The sequence below is a fragment of the Lactuca sativa genome, chromosome 1, assembly GCF_002870075.4.
Source record: "Lactuca sativa cultivar Salinas chromosome 1, Lsat_Salinas_v11, whole genome shotgun sequence".
Classification (NCBI taxonomy): Eukaryota; Viridiplantae; Streptophyta; class Magnoliopsida; order Asterales; family Asteraceae; genus Lactuca; species Lactuca sativa.
In genome coordinates this window covers 10,421,046-10,437,282 of record NC_056623.2, presented here as the reverse complement: position 1 = coordinate 10,437,282, position 16,237 = coordinate 10,421,046, and the positions used below count along the sequence as shown (strand labels likewise).

At 44.6% G+C, this 16,237-nt stretch overlaps 1 long non-coding RNA gene across 1 annotated transcript; it reads right to left on the bottom strand.

The window, feature by feature from the left end:
- Positions 1–8,360: 8,360 nt before the first annotated feature.
- Positions 8,361–9,688, bottom strand: LOC128127063 (uncharacterized). The gene is made up of 3 exons (XR_008225124.1): positions 9,590–9,688; positions 8,827–8,893; positions 8,361–8,534 (listed from the first exon to the last, which is right to left on the bottom strand). It is a non-coding gene; the product is annotated as an uncharacterized LOC128127063 (long non-coding RNA).
- Positions 9,689–16,237: the final 6,549 nt, after the last annotated feature.

The following is a 16,237-nucleotide window of genomic DNA, read 5'->3' as shown; positions in this document are numbered from 1 at the left end:
TTCGAGATTTCCGAGTACGAGACTTTTACTTGCTAGCTTACGAGGTGAGTCTTCTCACTATACTTACCATGAGTGGTATCTTTATGTGACTGAGATGTCTTATGTGATTATCTGTGTATTGTGATATTCTGCATTATGTCTTTGTGATTTATGCTGAGTATTATTATTATGAGCTTATTGAGCTAGGACCGGAGGGTCCACTTGATTTGTGGGACTGGAGGGTCTCCACTGGAACACATTGACTGGAGGGTCGTATTGAATTAGCCTCGAGTGGCTAACACGATGTATGTGGTATTTTGGGGAAGTCACTAAGCTTCATGCTTACCGTGTTATGTGTTATGTGTTTCAGGTACTCCCGAGGATCGTGGGAAGACCCTGACTTGATTGTACACACACTCACATTGAAGATATGTTTTTGGAGGATTTTGGATCTGTGATAAACAATTTTTGAAAAATGTGTTTATGTTTGACATTTGAGATTTATGAGTAATATGACATGTGTTCATTTGTGTTTGAAAATGAAAAAAATTTGGTATGAAATTTACGTTGTTACAAGTTGGTATCAAAGCCTTGGTTTGAGGGATTCGGATGCACCTCCGGGTGTGTTTGGACTCAAACTGAGGATTTGAGAAAATTTTTCAAAAGAAATGATTTTTTTAAAACAAGAAAGAGTTTTAAGAGAAAATGAGTTGGAGCGGTGTGTACAATCAGCCAGAGCCTTAACGGTGATTTCCCAAAATACCCTTACTTTTATGTTATGAGATATTTTATTAGAATTGCATGCTAGAGAGTAGGCTAGGTATTCATATTCTTGGGCTAGAGTAGCCTGATTTGTGATGCCTTAGCCTAGGAGATGCTTTTGATCAGTGTTATCTGTTACTTTCTTGAGTATGTGTTGAGTTCTGAGTCGGCAGATAATCTTGGAAGAGATACGTAGATGAGTTTGAGAGGGGTGTACTAAGAGAGTAGTCTGTGATGCGTGAGATATAGAGTATTTGTGAATTAGAATTCTAGGAGGAGGACTTAGGGTGACTACAGGTGGGGTGTGGAAGGTAGTATTGGGCCCGTACTAATGAAAGCACCCGGTCTGTATGCAATCCAAGTAAGAATCCTTAGGATGCTAAGGAGCAAGTAGGGATGAGTAGTCGAGTGTGAGTATGCTCGAGCGAGTCTTTAATGATTTTGTGTTGTGTTTCAGAGACATCATGATAGGTACACGCTACACCCTAGAGAGTAGTGGATTTAGCGATGACGAGATTCGCATGATGATTCACGACGAGATGGCCGCAGCCATACTAGAGGCTATTCCGGAGATGTTTGGGTCTATTAAGACCACTTTGATCGAGACGTTCGACGAGAGATATGCTGCAGTTTCTGAGGCGGCTGCTGTTGCAGCCTTCGCAGCTGTCGCTGCTGCCAGGCCATATGGAGGTGACTCGTTGCTGTACCGAGAGTTCAACAACACGAATTCACCAGATTTTGATAGGACTCATGATCCGATTGCTGTGATGAGATGGAGCTCTAATATCGGGGGGTGTTTCTACACTTGTTCATGCCCAGAGCATATGAGGGTACGGTTCGCGCTGAACCAGCTTTGCTTAGGAGCGAAGGACTGGTGGAAGTTTGTGACATCCAGTTTTACTCCTGCAGAGCACGCTGCAGTGTCTTGGGAGAGGTTTCCTGTAATGTTCCGAGATGAGTATGTTCCCCCGGTGGAGAGGGAACAGTTGGCCTAGGAGTTTCTATCTCTCAAGCAGAAGACAGAGTCGGTGACTGAGATTACGCGGATGTTTCGAGAGAGGGCACTGTTCTGCCCTGAGCATGTGTTGACCAAGCAGGCATGCATGAGCTGGTATTTGATCATTTTGAGGAGGGATATTCGAGAGTTCGTGACGAACTCGTCTTATCGGACATTTGCTGAGCTTCAGGCAAATTCCAGGACGAGGGAGATTGAGTTGGAGACTTGATATGTGCATAATTGGTTCATATTAAGTATACATTTTTATTCATTTATTAGCTAAATTATCGCATATTATGGATAAAAGGTACTTAAAAGTGTTAAATTATGTTTTTCAGTCCAAAGATGAAGCTCGGAAGCGAAAGGAAGTGGGAGAAACAGTTAGAAGATCGAGAATGAAATAAAGAAGAAAAACACTAAAAATGGCACCTACTCGGCGAGTCAGATCGACTACTCGGCGAGTCTAATCGAAAAATTGAGAAGAGAATGACTCGGGATCCCAGAGAGTTGTCACAATACGGAGAATGTGAGAGGGACTCGACGAGTCACCACTTGACTCGACGAGTCGATTCGTATATTTAAAGATAATTCCACAGATCAATTGAGGAGAGTTCTGGGGACGATTCAGAAGTACTTTGCTACGATTGAGAAGCCAGAAAAACCCTAGAGGACGACGAAGGAAGCTAGAATTCAATCCGGAGAGTAATTGAGGCAAAATTTCATCATTCCATTTATTCTTTTGTTTTATCATTATGGTTAAGCAACTTGAGTTTGTCTGTTTGCTGTTATTTACTTCAATTATGAGCTAAAACCTTTAGACTTCTGTTTGGGGATACAAAGTTGACAATATGGTTTGATTGATTGGTAGGATTAATTCCAAGTTGGTGAATTTTTGTTATTTTAGCTTGCTAAAGAACCTTGTGTGTGAATAATAATTAATTTTCTGTTAATAGGAAGATAATTGATAAGCATGAACATCTATTGATTATTGACCTCATATGCTATGTGATCATTATGCTATATGTCTAGGATTAATGAATATGAAACTAGAATTAATAAGAAAATTGAGTAAATTCATGTGCAAGCTTGTAAGATGACCATCAAACAAGAAGTTAATTAAAAGAATAAATTAGTTAACTATTGCAAGTCTAACTTAACCCGAATAATTAATCTAGTGAATATAATTAAATTAGACAATTGGCCACTGTTTAAGTTAGTTTATTTGCTAAGGATTAGGGTAGTGAATACGAATCTAATCACTTGAATCGGTAACCAACGAAAGAATTAATCCATTGCACCATTACCTTGAAATCAACCATAGAGTTAACCAAGTTGAACTAAACAGAAGTTCCTTTCCAATTATTGAATCTAGTTAAATCATTATTTTCTAGTCTTAAATTAGTAATAGTTAGTAAGTTTTTAGTCTTGTAAAACTAGAGAACACCCCTACTTATTAATTAACTTAGATAAAATTAGATTTTAATTTAATTTGCTGTTCCCTGTGATAGATACCCTGCTTATTTAGCTATACCACAATTGATAGGTTCACTGCCTTTTGTGTGTTATTTGATAATTAAAAGTAGGTTTAAAATTAAGTGAGTTTGCACACATCAAGTTTTTGGCGCCGTTGCCGGGGAACGGTTCTAAAATTAATATTAAATTCTAGTATCCTTTGTGTGGGATTTATCTTACACAAAGTTATTTACAAAGTAATTCAGTAGGTAGAATTAGTTTATAAAAAAATTCGTTTATAGAATAACTAGAAATATCTTTTCTGTTTTTGCCTTGAACTCGCCGAGTGCACTCGTGCCGACTTGGCGAGTACATCGTTGTTTCAGTCTTTATTTTTTATTTCGTTTTTGTTCTTTTTACGCGTTCTGTTTCTTTTGTTTTGTTTGTTTACAGTTGTTTCATGACCCGAGGATCTGATACACCTCTGGTCCCTCCTTTGGAAGACCCAGAATCCGCACTAAGAAGAAGCAAAGGAAAAGCCGTTGGAGAAACCACATCTTCAAAGAACTCACCACTCAAAAACTTAAAATCCATTTTCAGCAAGAAGAAGAGCAGTAAATCAAGAGCATCCAGTGCCTCATTGACAATTGAAGAACCAATCCAAGAAGATATCGAGTACGAGACCAAGGAAGAAGAAGAGCATACTTACGAGCACGAAACCAATTCCGAAGAAGAGTTAGCTATCACAATGGCTAACATTGATGAAGTCCCCATGGGGGAGTGGAAGAAAAGGATGCGTGATGACACCGGGCCCGGACTTGTGCAACCCGCAATTCCCGCGACCGCTACTTTCGAACTAAAAGGCCATATTCTCGCCCAACTCAAGGAGATTCCTTTTTACGGGAAGGATCACGAAGACGCTTACAAGCACTTGGACGAAGTGAATGATGTGGCCGATTACTTCAACGTCCCGAATGTCCCACGCGAGACCCAGCTTCTTCGCATGCTTCCTGTCACATTTAAAGGAGCTGCAAAAGATTGGTTAAAGTCACTTCCTCCCGGATCGGTCACCACATGGGCCAAGATGAAAGAAGAGTTCATAGACCATTTCTGCCCGCCTTCCAAGATAGCCAAGCTAAAGAAAGCCATTGCCAACTTCGAGCATCAACCCGGAGAATCTCTTTATGAAGCTTGGGAAAGGTACAAGAGCCTACTTAGAAATTGCCCACACCATGACCTTAATAGCCAACAAGAGGTCTCCATTTTCTATGATGGAGTCAATGTCACCACAAGGCAATTGCTTGATTCTCAAGGCCCGCTCACAAAGAAGGCGCCCCCGGTAATTAAAGAATTAATTGAAGAATTCTCTAAGCACTCTAGAGAATACCACAATCCGAGAAACGAAGTAAGTCGAGGGGTAGTAAACGCGGCAAATGATAGCATGGCGGCGGTGATAGCTAAGCTTGATAGCCTAGATCGAAGAATGACAAAAATGGATCAAGCAATCCATGCTATTAGGGTAGGATGCGAAAATTGTAGAGGGCCCCATCTCACAAAGGATTGTGATTTGGATGAGAATGAAAATAAGAAAGCTCAAGTCTTTTATTCAAGTGGTGATCGATATGATGAAAATTGGCGGAAACCTAAGAAGGATTTGCTACCATACGAGGAGTATAAGAAGGCAAAGGAGGAGAAATACAAGCAGAAGGAGAGGGGACTATACCAAAAGGAAGAACCGGTAGAAAAGAAAGCCGATTTAGAAGAGTTATTTACTAGATTCATAGCCGCGTCCGAGAAAAGACACAGTGATCACGATGTTGCCATACACGAGACCAGAAACATGCTAAGGAACCAGCAAGCATCAATTCTCAACATTGAAAAACAGTTGGGGCAGCTTGCGCATCAAGTGAATGATAGAAGACCAGGTCAACTTCCGAGTAACACCGAACCCAATCCAAGAATGGAGAATGTAAGTGTAATAACCTCCAGCAGTGAAGAAACATTTACAGAAGCACTGAGAATCTCCAAGAAGAAAGCAGAAAAGGTAGAAGAATCGGATCCAGCAAAACCCGATCCGACTCGCCGAGTCACCCCAATGGACTCGACGAGTCCATGCGTAAAGGAGAAAACTGTCAGTTCTTTGAAGCCTTATAATCCTCCTCTACCATACCCAATCAAAGCCATGCTTGCAGAAAAAGTAGAAGCATACAGAACCTTCATGACGCATGTTAAAGCTTTACAAGTTAATGTGCCATTTGTGGAAACAATGCTACAAACACCTAAGTACTTCAACTTGTTTAAGGGCCTTTTTGCTGCTAGGAAAGATTTGGCTGAAGTCGCGGAAATATTGATGAGTGAGCTACCTGAAAAGAAGGGTGATCCGGGAAATATGGTGATTCCGTGCCAATTTGGTAATGAAGTTTTCACCCGAGCATTAGCTGATTCGGGGGAAAGCATCAATTTGATGCCTTTGTCATTCTTTAAGAAGTTGAATTTACCAGAACCAAGGCCGGTGAATATGAAGATCCATTTGGCGGACAAGACGATAATTCATCTACAAGGCGTTTGTGAGGATCTCCTAATAAAAGTTGACAAGTTTATTTTCCCAATAGACATTGTGGTAGTTGATATGAAAGAAGACCCCGAAATTCCAATTATTTTGGGGAGATCATTCTTGAACATCGCGTGTGCTTTAATTGATATATGTGAGTCTACATTGACATTAAGGGTGGGTGATGAATCTATAATGTTTAAAGCTATTCTAGAAGCCAAGCAAGAAGAGGAAAAGAATGAAGAAATCTCAATTATCCAATTGGATGATGAGATATTACAAAAAGAGCTTGAACTTATGCTAAAAGAAGATCCAAGCAAGTTTTTGATGCACTCTGAAGAAGATGTGGATGTTAACAAGGACTTGGAGGAGTTAGAAAAGCTACTGGAAGGAGCCAACTCAGAAAACACCCAAGAATTGATGGAACCCGATCAGACTCGCCGAGTTACCTTAATGGACTCGACGAGTCCAGTCGAATTTGACAAAGACTTGGCCGACTTAGATCTGTTTGTTACTAGTTCTTCACATACCTTGAATTTAGATATTATTCATGATTCTTTAGAAGAACAAACAGCAGAATGAGGAAAGGGAAGGAAAGTTCAATACGCCGATGTAGCATGTCTTGATACGATTCCGTTTGAAGATGGGTTGAGCACAGGAAAGGATGAAGAGACAAAGGAAAGGAGGATGGAAGCTGATCAACCATTCACTACTAAACCTAAAGCACGAACCATCATGAAATATGAAGTAATTAAATTTAAAGAGAAGGAGGTACAAGAGAAGGTGAAAAAGAATGGGGTAAAGAAGAAAAAGAGGAAAAGGGAAGCCCAAGTAGCTGAGGATGATGCTGTGAAAAGGAAAAGAGATGCATTGAAAAGAGATTACAAGAAGAAGATTTACGCTTACAAGACCAAGTACAAATCACAAAAAGTAAGGCGTGCGTTCCCGATGCTCGGAGATTACGAAACGTAGACAGGAAGGAGTCTAGCTAATGACTCCTTAAAAAGAAGCGCTTGGCGGGAGGCAACCCGTTATTTAGAGTTTGCTTTCTTTTACTTTTTAGTTTTGTTTGAATTTTTTCTTTCGTTTTTAGATTTTAATCTTCCAAATCATCGGACATGTCTGCTTGAGAGTATGCATGAGCGAAGTGTGGGGTGAAATGATTTTAAATAAATAACAAAATTTTGAAAATTATGAATTTTTTGCAAGAGACTCGCCGAGTCTGACCATGACTCGACGAGTTCCTATGGATTTCAGAAAAAGTTTGACTTCGCGACCAGACTCGCCGAGTCTGACCCCGACTCGACGAGTCGGTATTATTTACAGAAATTTTTTTTTTGAAATTACTTTTACAACCGGTAACTAGGGTTTTAACCCTAAGAATCAGTTTTTTTCACATACACACTCGCCGTGCGCCTCTCTCTCAAACTTTCTCTCAAGCATTCATCTTTGTTCTTCAAGTTTTCTTCAAATTTCTCAAGTTCAATCTAAAAAGGTAACAAATTTCTTCTTGATTTCTGTTAAGAACGTGATTATAAAGCCATCTATGGTAGCAATTGCATGAAAAAACCCGTTTTTGAAAAGAAGTAGTTTCTAGGGTTTTGATTTTTCACGAATTATGTTGTTTGGAATGCTTATTCTAGCCTTAATACCTTAATAATGTATGCCTAGACAAAACCCTTGACGGAATTTCCAGGTTTCATGGTCTAATTTTCATCGACCCACCGACTGACTCGTGCAGTTCGCGCGACTCGCCGAGTCGAGCCTGGACTCGACGAGTCGGGTCGGGGAACATATGCGAGATGTTTTTTAATTATATTCTGTGTTTTCTGGGTTTAGTGTATTTGTTTTGCAGAAATCATGTTCAGAAGGGGGCAAAGTTCCAGTGGCAACCAAGGGGATTTTCCATGGCTAAACTTCCCACAAATCGAGTCCGCTTCAACATTGCGGAAATGGAAGAAGAAGCTGGCTGATATCAAGAAGAAAGAGGTCTATGTGCCCAACCGGATAGATTGGGATTGGCTGTAGAATGTTCGCTATGAGGAGGAGTTAGCTCCTTATTTTTTGAAGGAATTTCATCATGAAGGCGAAACAATGGTTTGTGACGGGTGGAGCCGGGTCTTCCGTATTCAAGAGCCGATTTATTTGGAGTTTTTCTCCACTGTATCTTTCACCGGGGGAGTAGATGCTTATCACCCTTCCAGCTTTAGTTTTTGCCTTGGGGGAGAGTTTCATCAATGCTCTATGGTGGATCTTGTTGGATTAGTGTCTAAGTCCATAACTATTTTGGTATGTACTTGACCCGATGGTGCATGGTCCTTTTGGGTTGCCTTCACCAAAGCAACTTGATTGGAGAAATAAATAAAGAGAGAGAGAGGTTATTATGATTTATTAATATGTTATAAGAATAATATATTAAAGGAGAAATCATATTTGTTTAATTAATATTGGTCAATAATTAATTAAGAATTAATTTTGTGATCAAGTGTAATTAATTAAACTAGAGGGGCTGAATTGTAATTATGTGATAGTTACAAAATAAGGTAAGGATTATCTTATATATATGGTGAACGAATTTGAGGTGATAATCACTTAGAATTCGACTAGGATAAGTGTAACAACGCAAATTTTCAAACAAATTTTTCATTTCAAAAATAAAGTATTTTCATTCAAACAAAGCATAATTATTCCAAGTGTTATGTCAAAATACAATTCATAGAATTCCCAAGATCTCAAAACATCAATCAGTGTGTACACATCACGCCGGCGCCTTCCCACGGTCCTCGCTAGTACCTGAAACACATACGTAACAGCTGTAAGCATAAATGCTTAGTGAGTTCCCCAATATACAACTTACGCATATACGCCTTTCCAGGCCCTGACCTTCCGGTCCACAACACAACGCCTTCCGGCCCATAACATAATCGCCTTCCGGCCCATAACATATTGCCTTCCGGCCCATATAAACATACATAACACGCATAACAATTAACTTACCACATATAGCACGTATATCACATATCATATCCGACCTTCCGGTCACACAGTCAAACCCTTCCGGGTATAGTATAGTGAGAAGACTCACCTCGTGAATACTGAAAGCTAGCAAATCCTGAAATCACTCGTGCTCGATCCGCCGAGCTACAAACTCCCTATAACATCATATATCTCTTATTAACACTTTTATCTTCTAAGTTAACTGACCCTAAGAAGTCACACATAGGTCAACTCTGGTCAACGGTCAACGGTCAACGGTCAACGGTCAACGGTCAACTCGACCGGACTCGGCGAGTGCCATGGCGACTCGGCGAGTCTAGACGTCCTCCAACCCTCTAAGATTCCCCTTCTACTTGTCGAGTATTCTCCTTGACCCGACGAGTTACTCCTGGAAGAATCGCGGGGCCACCCCGACTCAACTCGCCGAGTCTGAAGAACAACTCGACGAGTCCCAGTTATTCTTCAAGCTACTCGCCGAGTCTGTTCATCGGACTCGGCGAGTCCATGCCATGCAACCGCTCAAATTGCTTCCTAAGGTCAGAACTGCTTCGACCATTCATAGGTCTGGCCTTCCTAGACTGGTCCATCACGTAAGGTCCTCATTTCGGTGCTCATGATACACCCCAAAACTTATGATTTACATATTGACCTAAGGCATAAGGATTCCAATCCAAAACCTTCATCAATTCCCGAAATGCACAGGCATGGGACATTCTGGACCTCCAAAGGTCCCAATACAGGGTTACAATCGTTTGGGGGACTAGGGTAACATTCAATCTATCCACAAAAGGGTTCCATAAGCCCTAATCCTCTAAACACATCACCATAGCAGAGTATACTCGAATTCTTACCTGGATGATGTACTCTCTGTGTCCCCAATTCTCAGAACGTGACTCTCTTGCAGTTCCTTTAGCCAAGCCCTTCTCTTCCTTGCACAACAACTCCTTCAAAATCACCAATGCCTTTAACCTTGCTCCAGATGCACACAATCGATTTAGGGTTTCTCTCAGAAGGCTAAAGTGAACAATGACGGCCAATAAGTCCCTTTTATACGTCCCAAACCTAAACGGTTAGGGTTTTCGCTAAACAGCGCAGACTCGCCGAGTCCATATCTGGACTCGTCGAGTCCAGTCGCGAACCCGCGACCAGGTCTGCGGTCCTACTCGGCGAGTCTAGGCTCCAACTCGCCGAGTCCCCTCTTAAAACACCCCAAAAACATAATTTTAACCATACCTGAGATTCCTGGCTGTTACAATTCTCCCCCACTAGGATTAGACTTTGCCCTCGAAGTCTCACTCGGAAAATAGTTCCAGATGCTGCTCCCGCATCTCACGTTCCGGCTCCCAAGTCATTTCCGATCCTTTCCGGTGTTGCCACTGAACCAACACCAGAGGTACCTCCTTGCTCCTCAGAACCTTGATCTTCCGATCCCTGATGGCCACTGGTCTCTCGGCATAATTCAGGCTCGCATCCACCTGAATATCCTCTAATGGAACCACTGCCGACTCATCGGCTATGCACTTCCTCAATTGTGACACATGAAAAGTGTCGTGGATCTGTCCCAACTCCGCTGGCAACTCCAAACGATAGGCTACCCGGCCTATCCTTGCAATCACACGAAATGGCCCAATATACCGGGGCCCCAACTTGCCCCTCTTCCTAAATCGAATCACTCCTTTCCAAGGAGAGACCTTCAGGAGAACGAAGTCGTCGACTTGAAACTCAAGCTCGGATCGGCGCCTATCTGCATAACTCTTCTGTCGGCTCTGGGTGGTTAATAACCTCTGTCTAACTTGCTGAATCTGCTCTGTCGTCTGAAGCACGATCTCTGTGCTGCCCATCACTCTCTGTCCCACCTCTCCCCAGCAAATGGGGGTCCGACACCTCCTACCATACAACAGCTCAAAAGGTGGCATACCAATGCTCGAATGATGGCTGTTGTTGTAGGAAAACTCTGCCAAGGGTAAATACGCATCCCAGCTACCCCCGAAGTCTAACGCACATGCTCGAAGCATGTCCTCCAGCGTCTGAATCGTCCGCTCGCTCTGACCGTCTGTCTGGGGATGGTATGCGGTACTAAAATGCAATTTAGTACCCAGCTCCTCATGGAATTTCTTCCAGAACCTGGAAGTGAAACGCACATCACGGTCTGAAACAATCGAGGTCGGTACTCCATGCCGAGATACTACTTCTCTCACATATATCTTCGCCAACTTCTCCGCTGAAGAACTCTCGCTGATGGCAAGGAAGTGTGCACTCTTCGTCAACCTATCCACAATCACCCAAATTGCATCAACCCCCTGGCAGTTCTCGGCAATTTGGTGATGAAATCCATAGTGATCTGTTCCCACTTCCACTCAGGAATCTCCAATGGCTGTAACTTTCCATGCGTTCTCTGGTGCTCGGCCTTAACCCTACGGCAGGTCAAGCACCTCTCAACGAACCATGCCACGTCCCTCTTCATACAGGGCCACCAATACTCTTTCCTCAAATCCAAATACATCTTCGTAGCACCGGGATGGATCGAGAATTTCAATCTATGAGCCTCTTCTATCAAAGTAATACGCGTATCGCCCGCGAACGGTACCCAAATCCGACCCTGAAACGTCAGAAGCCCTCGTCCATCCTTAACGAACTCTGAAATTAACATAACGACCCGCTCTTTCTTTTGCATCTCTGGTCTCACAGCCTCGGCCTGTGCTTCACGAATAGCATCCAATACTGGAGTCATCACAGTCAGTCTCAAACATACATCTCGCAATGGAGTGCTCTCCGCCCTGCGGCTCAATGCATCGGCTACCACATTAGCCTTGCCTGGGTGGTACAGGATCTCACAATCATAATCCTTGACCACATCCAACCACCTCCTCTGACGCATATTTAGGTTGGGCTGATCCATCAAATACTTCAAGCTCTTATGGTCCGTGTATATCGTACATCGAACCCCATACAGGTAGTGACGCCAAATATTGAGAGCGAACACTACTGCCCCCAACTCTAAATCATGCGTGGGATATCTCGCCTCATGAGGCTTCAGCTGCCTCGACGCATAAGCTATCACATGACCCCTCTGCATCAACACTGCACCCAGTCCCGAAATCGATGCGTCGCAATATACTACAAAATCTTCCATCCCTTCCGGGAGAGCTAATACCGGGGCTTCACACAACCTCTGGCGAAGTGTCTCAAAGGAAGTCTGCTGCTCGGGTCCCCATGAGAATACAACACCCTTCCGGGTTAATCTGGTGAGCGGCATTGCGATCTAGGAGAAATCCTTAATAAATCTCCGATAGTACCCTGCCAACCCAAGGAAACTCCTGATCTCAGAGGGTGACTTCGGCACCTCCCAACTCATCACAGCCTCAACCTTGGCCGGATCGACCAATATCCCTTCCTGATTAACAACATGTCCTAGAAATTGGACCTCCCGCAACCAGAAGTCACATTTGGAGAATTTTGCATAAAGCTTCTCCGACCTCAATACCTCAAGGACCTCCCTCAAATGCTCCTCATGCTGCTCTCTAGATCTCGAATACACTAGGATGTCGTCGATAAATACAATCACTGACCGATCCAACATCGGCCTGCATACCCTGTTCATGAGATCCATGAACACAGCCGGGGCATTGGTGAGCCCGAAAGGCATCACCACGAACTCATAATGCCCATATCGCGTCCTAAACGCTGTCTTTTGGACGTCCTCATCCCGTACTCTCACCTGATAGTACCCTGACCTCAGATCAATCTTGGAAAACCAAGATGCTCCCTGCAACTGATCGAATAAATCATCGATCCTCGGCAACGGGTAACGGTTCTTGACCGTCAACTTGTTCAACTCCCGGTAATCAATGCACATCCGGTGTGAACCATCATTCTTCTTGACGAACAGAATAGGTGCTCCCCACGGCGAGCTGCTCGGCCGAATGAATCCCTTCCCCAGCAACTCCTGGAGCTGCGAGGACAACTCTTGCATCTCTGGAGCTGCAAGACGATAAGGCACCTTAGCAATAGGCGCGGCCCCCGGAACCAGATCGATACCAAACTTTGCTTGCCTCACAGGAGGTACTCCCGGCAGCTCCTCGGGGAAAACATATGGAAACTCGCGCACCACTGGGACCTCCTCCACTGACCTCGGTCTCTCGGAAACCTTCCGCGTATCCATCACATATGCCACAAAACCCTTACTGCCCTGCTGTAGACACTGCCTCGCCCTAGCGGCCGAACAAAAAGCTGATCCCGAACGGGTACCCTCGTCGTACACCGAAAGAACTCCCCCACTACGGTCTCGTATAGTCACCAGCTGACGCTCACAGTTGATGACAGCGCCGAATCGGCTCAACCAGTCCATGCCCACGATGACACAGACATCACCCATCGCAATAGGAATCAGGTCAATTGGGAACTCAACCCCGAAAATCTCTAGCACGCATCCCCGGAGAACCTCCGTGGCACAAATCACTCTCTCGTCAGCTATAGAAACTCTTAGAGGCCGGCTCAACGACTCACGACTAACGCTGATATGCTGACTAAAAGCTAAGGATACAAAGGACCTACTCTCACCCGAGTCAAATAACACTAGAGCAGGCACAGAGTTCACAAGGAAAGTACCTACACATATAATAACATAAGCATAACATCTCGACTTTAAAATAAATACCTGAATTACAGCATACCTGCCACAATATCGGGCGCAGCGCGGACCTCCTCCGCAGTCAGCTGAAAGGCTCTCCCACGAGCCCTCGGGGCCTCGACCTTCACCGGTCGAGTCTCAGTAGCCCTGGCAGTAGGTGCAGATCCCTGACGAAGCTGAGGGCACTCGGCCTTCCGATGGCCTGTCTGGTTGCAATGAAAGCAGACCATAAACCCCTTGGGGCACTCCCTAGCAATGTGCCCCTCCTTGCCACACTTGTAGCAAGCACCAGCTCGACACGCCCCATCGTGACCCTTGCCACACTTTCCGGAAGTGCGGCCCTTCGAACCTCCTATCCTCGAATCGGCGGACTTTATCCGCTTGGCTGCCGGCTGGGACTGAGCCGGTCGCCGGTCCACCCGCTGAGACTCGGCCTCCTCCCTGGCCTGGGTCTCCAACTCGATCTCGCGCTTCCTGGCATTCGCCTGAAGCTCAACAAAAGTATGGTAGGTGGAGTTCGACACAAACTCCCGGATATCCCTCCTCAAAACACCCAAGTACCGGCTCATCCGAGCCTGCTCTGTGGGCACCAGCTCGGGGCAGAACATCGCCCTCTCATGAAACCTCCGCGTGATCACCGCAACCGAATCAGTACCCTGCTTGAGGGTTAAGAACTCCTGAACCAATCGTTCCCTCTCCACCGGGGGAACGTACTCGTCCCTGAACATAGCAGTAAACCCCTCCCATGTAACTGCTGTAATCTCTGCCAAAGTGAAGTTCGCCGTCACGAACTTCCACCAATTCTTCGCTCCCAGACGGAGCTGGTTCAAAGCGAACCGTACCCTCAGGTGCTCCGGGCATGAACTAGTGTAGAAGCACCCCTCTATATCCGCGATCCACCTCATCGCAGCAATCGGATCCTGCGTCCCATCGAACTCAGGTGGCTTCGTGTTGCTGAACTCCCGGAACAGCAACGAGTCACCCCCCTGTGGCCTGGCGGCGGCCACAGCTGCGGTAGCTGCAGCGGCTGCAGCTTCAGTCAATGCGGCGTACCGCTCCTCAAACGTCTCCATAAGGGTGGTCTTAATAGACCCAAACATCTCCGGGATCTCAGCCCGGATCGCCGCAGCTACCTCCTCGTGAATCATCTGTCGAATCTCCTCGTCACTCACACCGCTCGAACTCGCTCCGTGGCGTGGCCTAACCATGATGTCTCTGAAATACAACATAAAACTATCAGAGACTCCATCGAGTATAATCGCACTCGATAACGCAACCCCACTCAGTCTCCGATATTCAGGGATTCTTACTTGGGTCTCCCACTGACCCGGTGTCTTCGGTAGTACGGGCCCAATACTACCGACCACACCGCATCAGCATTCATCCCAAGTCTTCCTCCCCAAACCCCGGATAGTGAGTACTCTACTTCTGTTATGCACTATCTACTCGTACACTAGCAAAGCATCTCATATCGGCAATCTTCCCTAGACTAAGGTATCACAATTCAGGCCACTCTAGTCCTATCATGAATACCTAGTCTTCTAGCATGCATAACAATTCATATCATATAATATTGTAAGGTATTTTGGGGATCTTTACCGTTCGGGCGCTGACTGATCGTACACACTGCTTCTTTCTTGTTTACCACAAAATCATTCATAAAAGTTTATGTCTTTATTTGTAAAAGTTTTCCTCAAATCCTCGGTTTGAGTTCAGTTACGCCCGAAGGTGCACCCGAATCCCTCAAACCAAGGCTCTGATACCAATTGTAACAACGCAAATTTTCAAACAAAATTTTCATTTCAAAAATAAAGTATTTTCATTCAAACAAAGCATAATTATTCCAAGTGTTATGTCAAAATACAATTCATAGAATTCCCAAGATCTCAAAACATCAATCAGTGTGTACACATCACGCCGGCGCCTTCCCACGGTCCTCGCTAGTACCTGAAAAACATACGTAACAACTGTAAGCATAAATTCTTAGTGAGTTCCCCAATATACAACTTACGCATATACGCCTTTCCAGGCCCTGACCTTCCGGTCCACAACACAACGCCTTCCGGCCCATAACATAATCGCCTTCCGGCCCATAACATATTGCCTTCCGGCCCATATAAACATACATAGCACGCATAACAATTAACTTACCACATATAGCACGTATATCACATATCATATCCGACCTTCCGGTCACACAGTCAAACCCTTCCGGGTATAGTATAGTGAGAAGACTCACCTCGTGAATACTGAAAGCTAGCAAATCCTGAAATCACTCGTGCTCGATCCGTCGAGCTACAAACTCCCTATAACATCATATATCTCTTATTAACACTTTTATCTTCTAAGTTAACTGACCCTAAGAAGTCACACATAGGTCAACTCTGGTCAACGGTCAACGGTCAACTCGACCGGACTCGGCGAGTGCCATGGCGACTCGGCGAGTCTAGACGTCCTCCAACCCTCTAAGATTCCCCTTCTACTTGTCGAGTATTCTCCTTGACCCGACGAGTTACTCCTGGAAGAATCGCGGGGCCACCCTGATTCAACTCTCCGAGTCTGAAGAACAACTCGACGAGTCCCAGTTATTCTTCAAGCTACTCGCCGAGTCTGTTCATCGGACTCGGCGAGTCCATGCCATGCAACCGCTCAAACTGTTTCCTAAGGTCAGAACTGCTTCGACCATTCATAGGTCTGGCCTTCCTAGACTGGTCCATCACGTAAGGTCCTCATTTCGGTGCTCATGATACACCCCAAGACTTATAATTTACATATTGACCTAAGGCATAAGGATTCCAATCCAAAACCTTCATCAATTCCCGAAATGCACAGGCATGGGACATTCTGGACCTCCAAAGGTCCCAATACA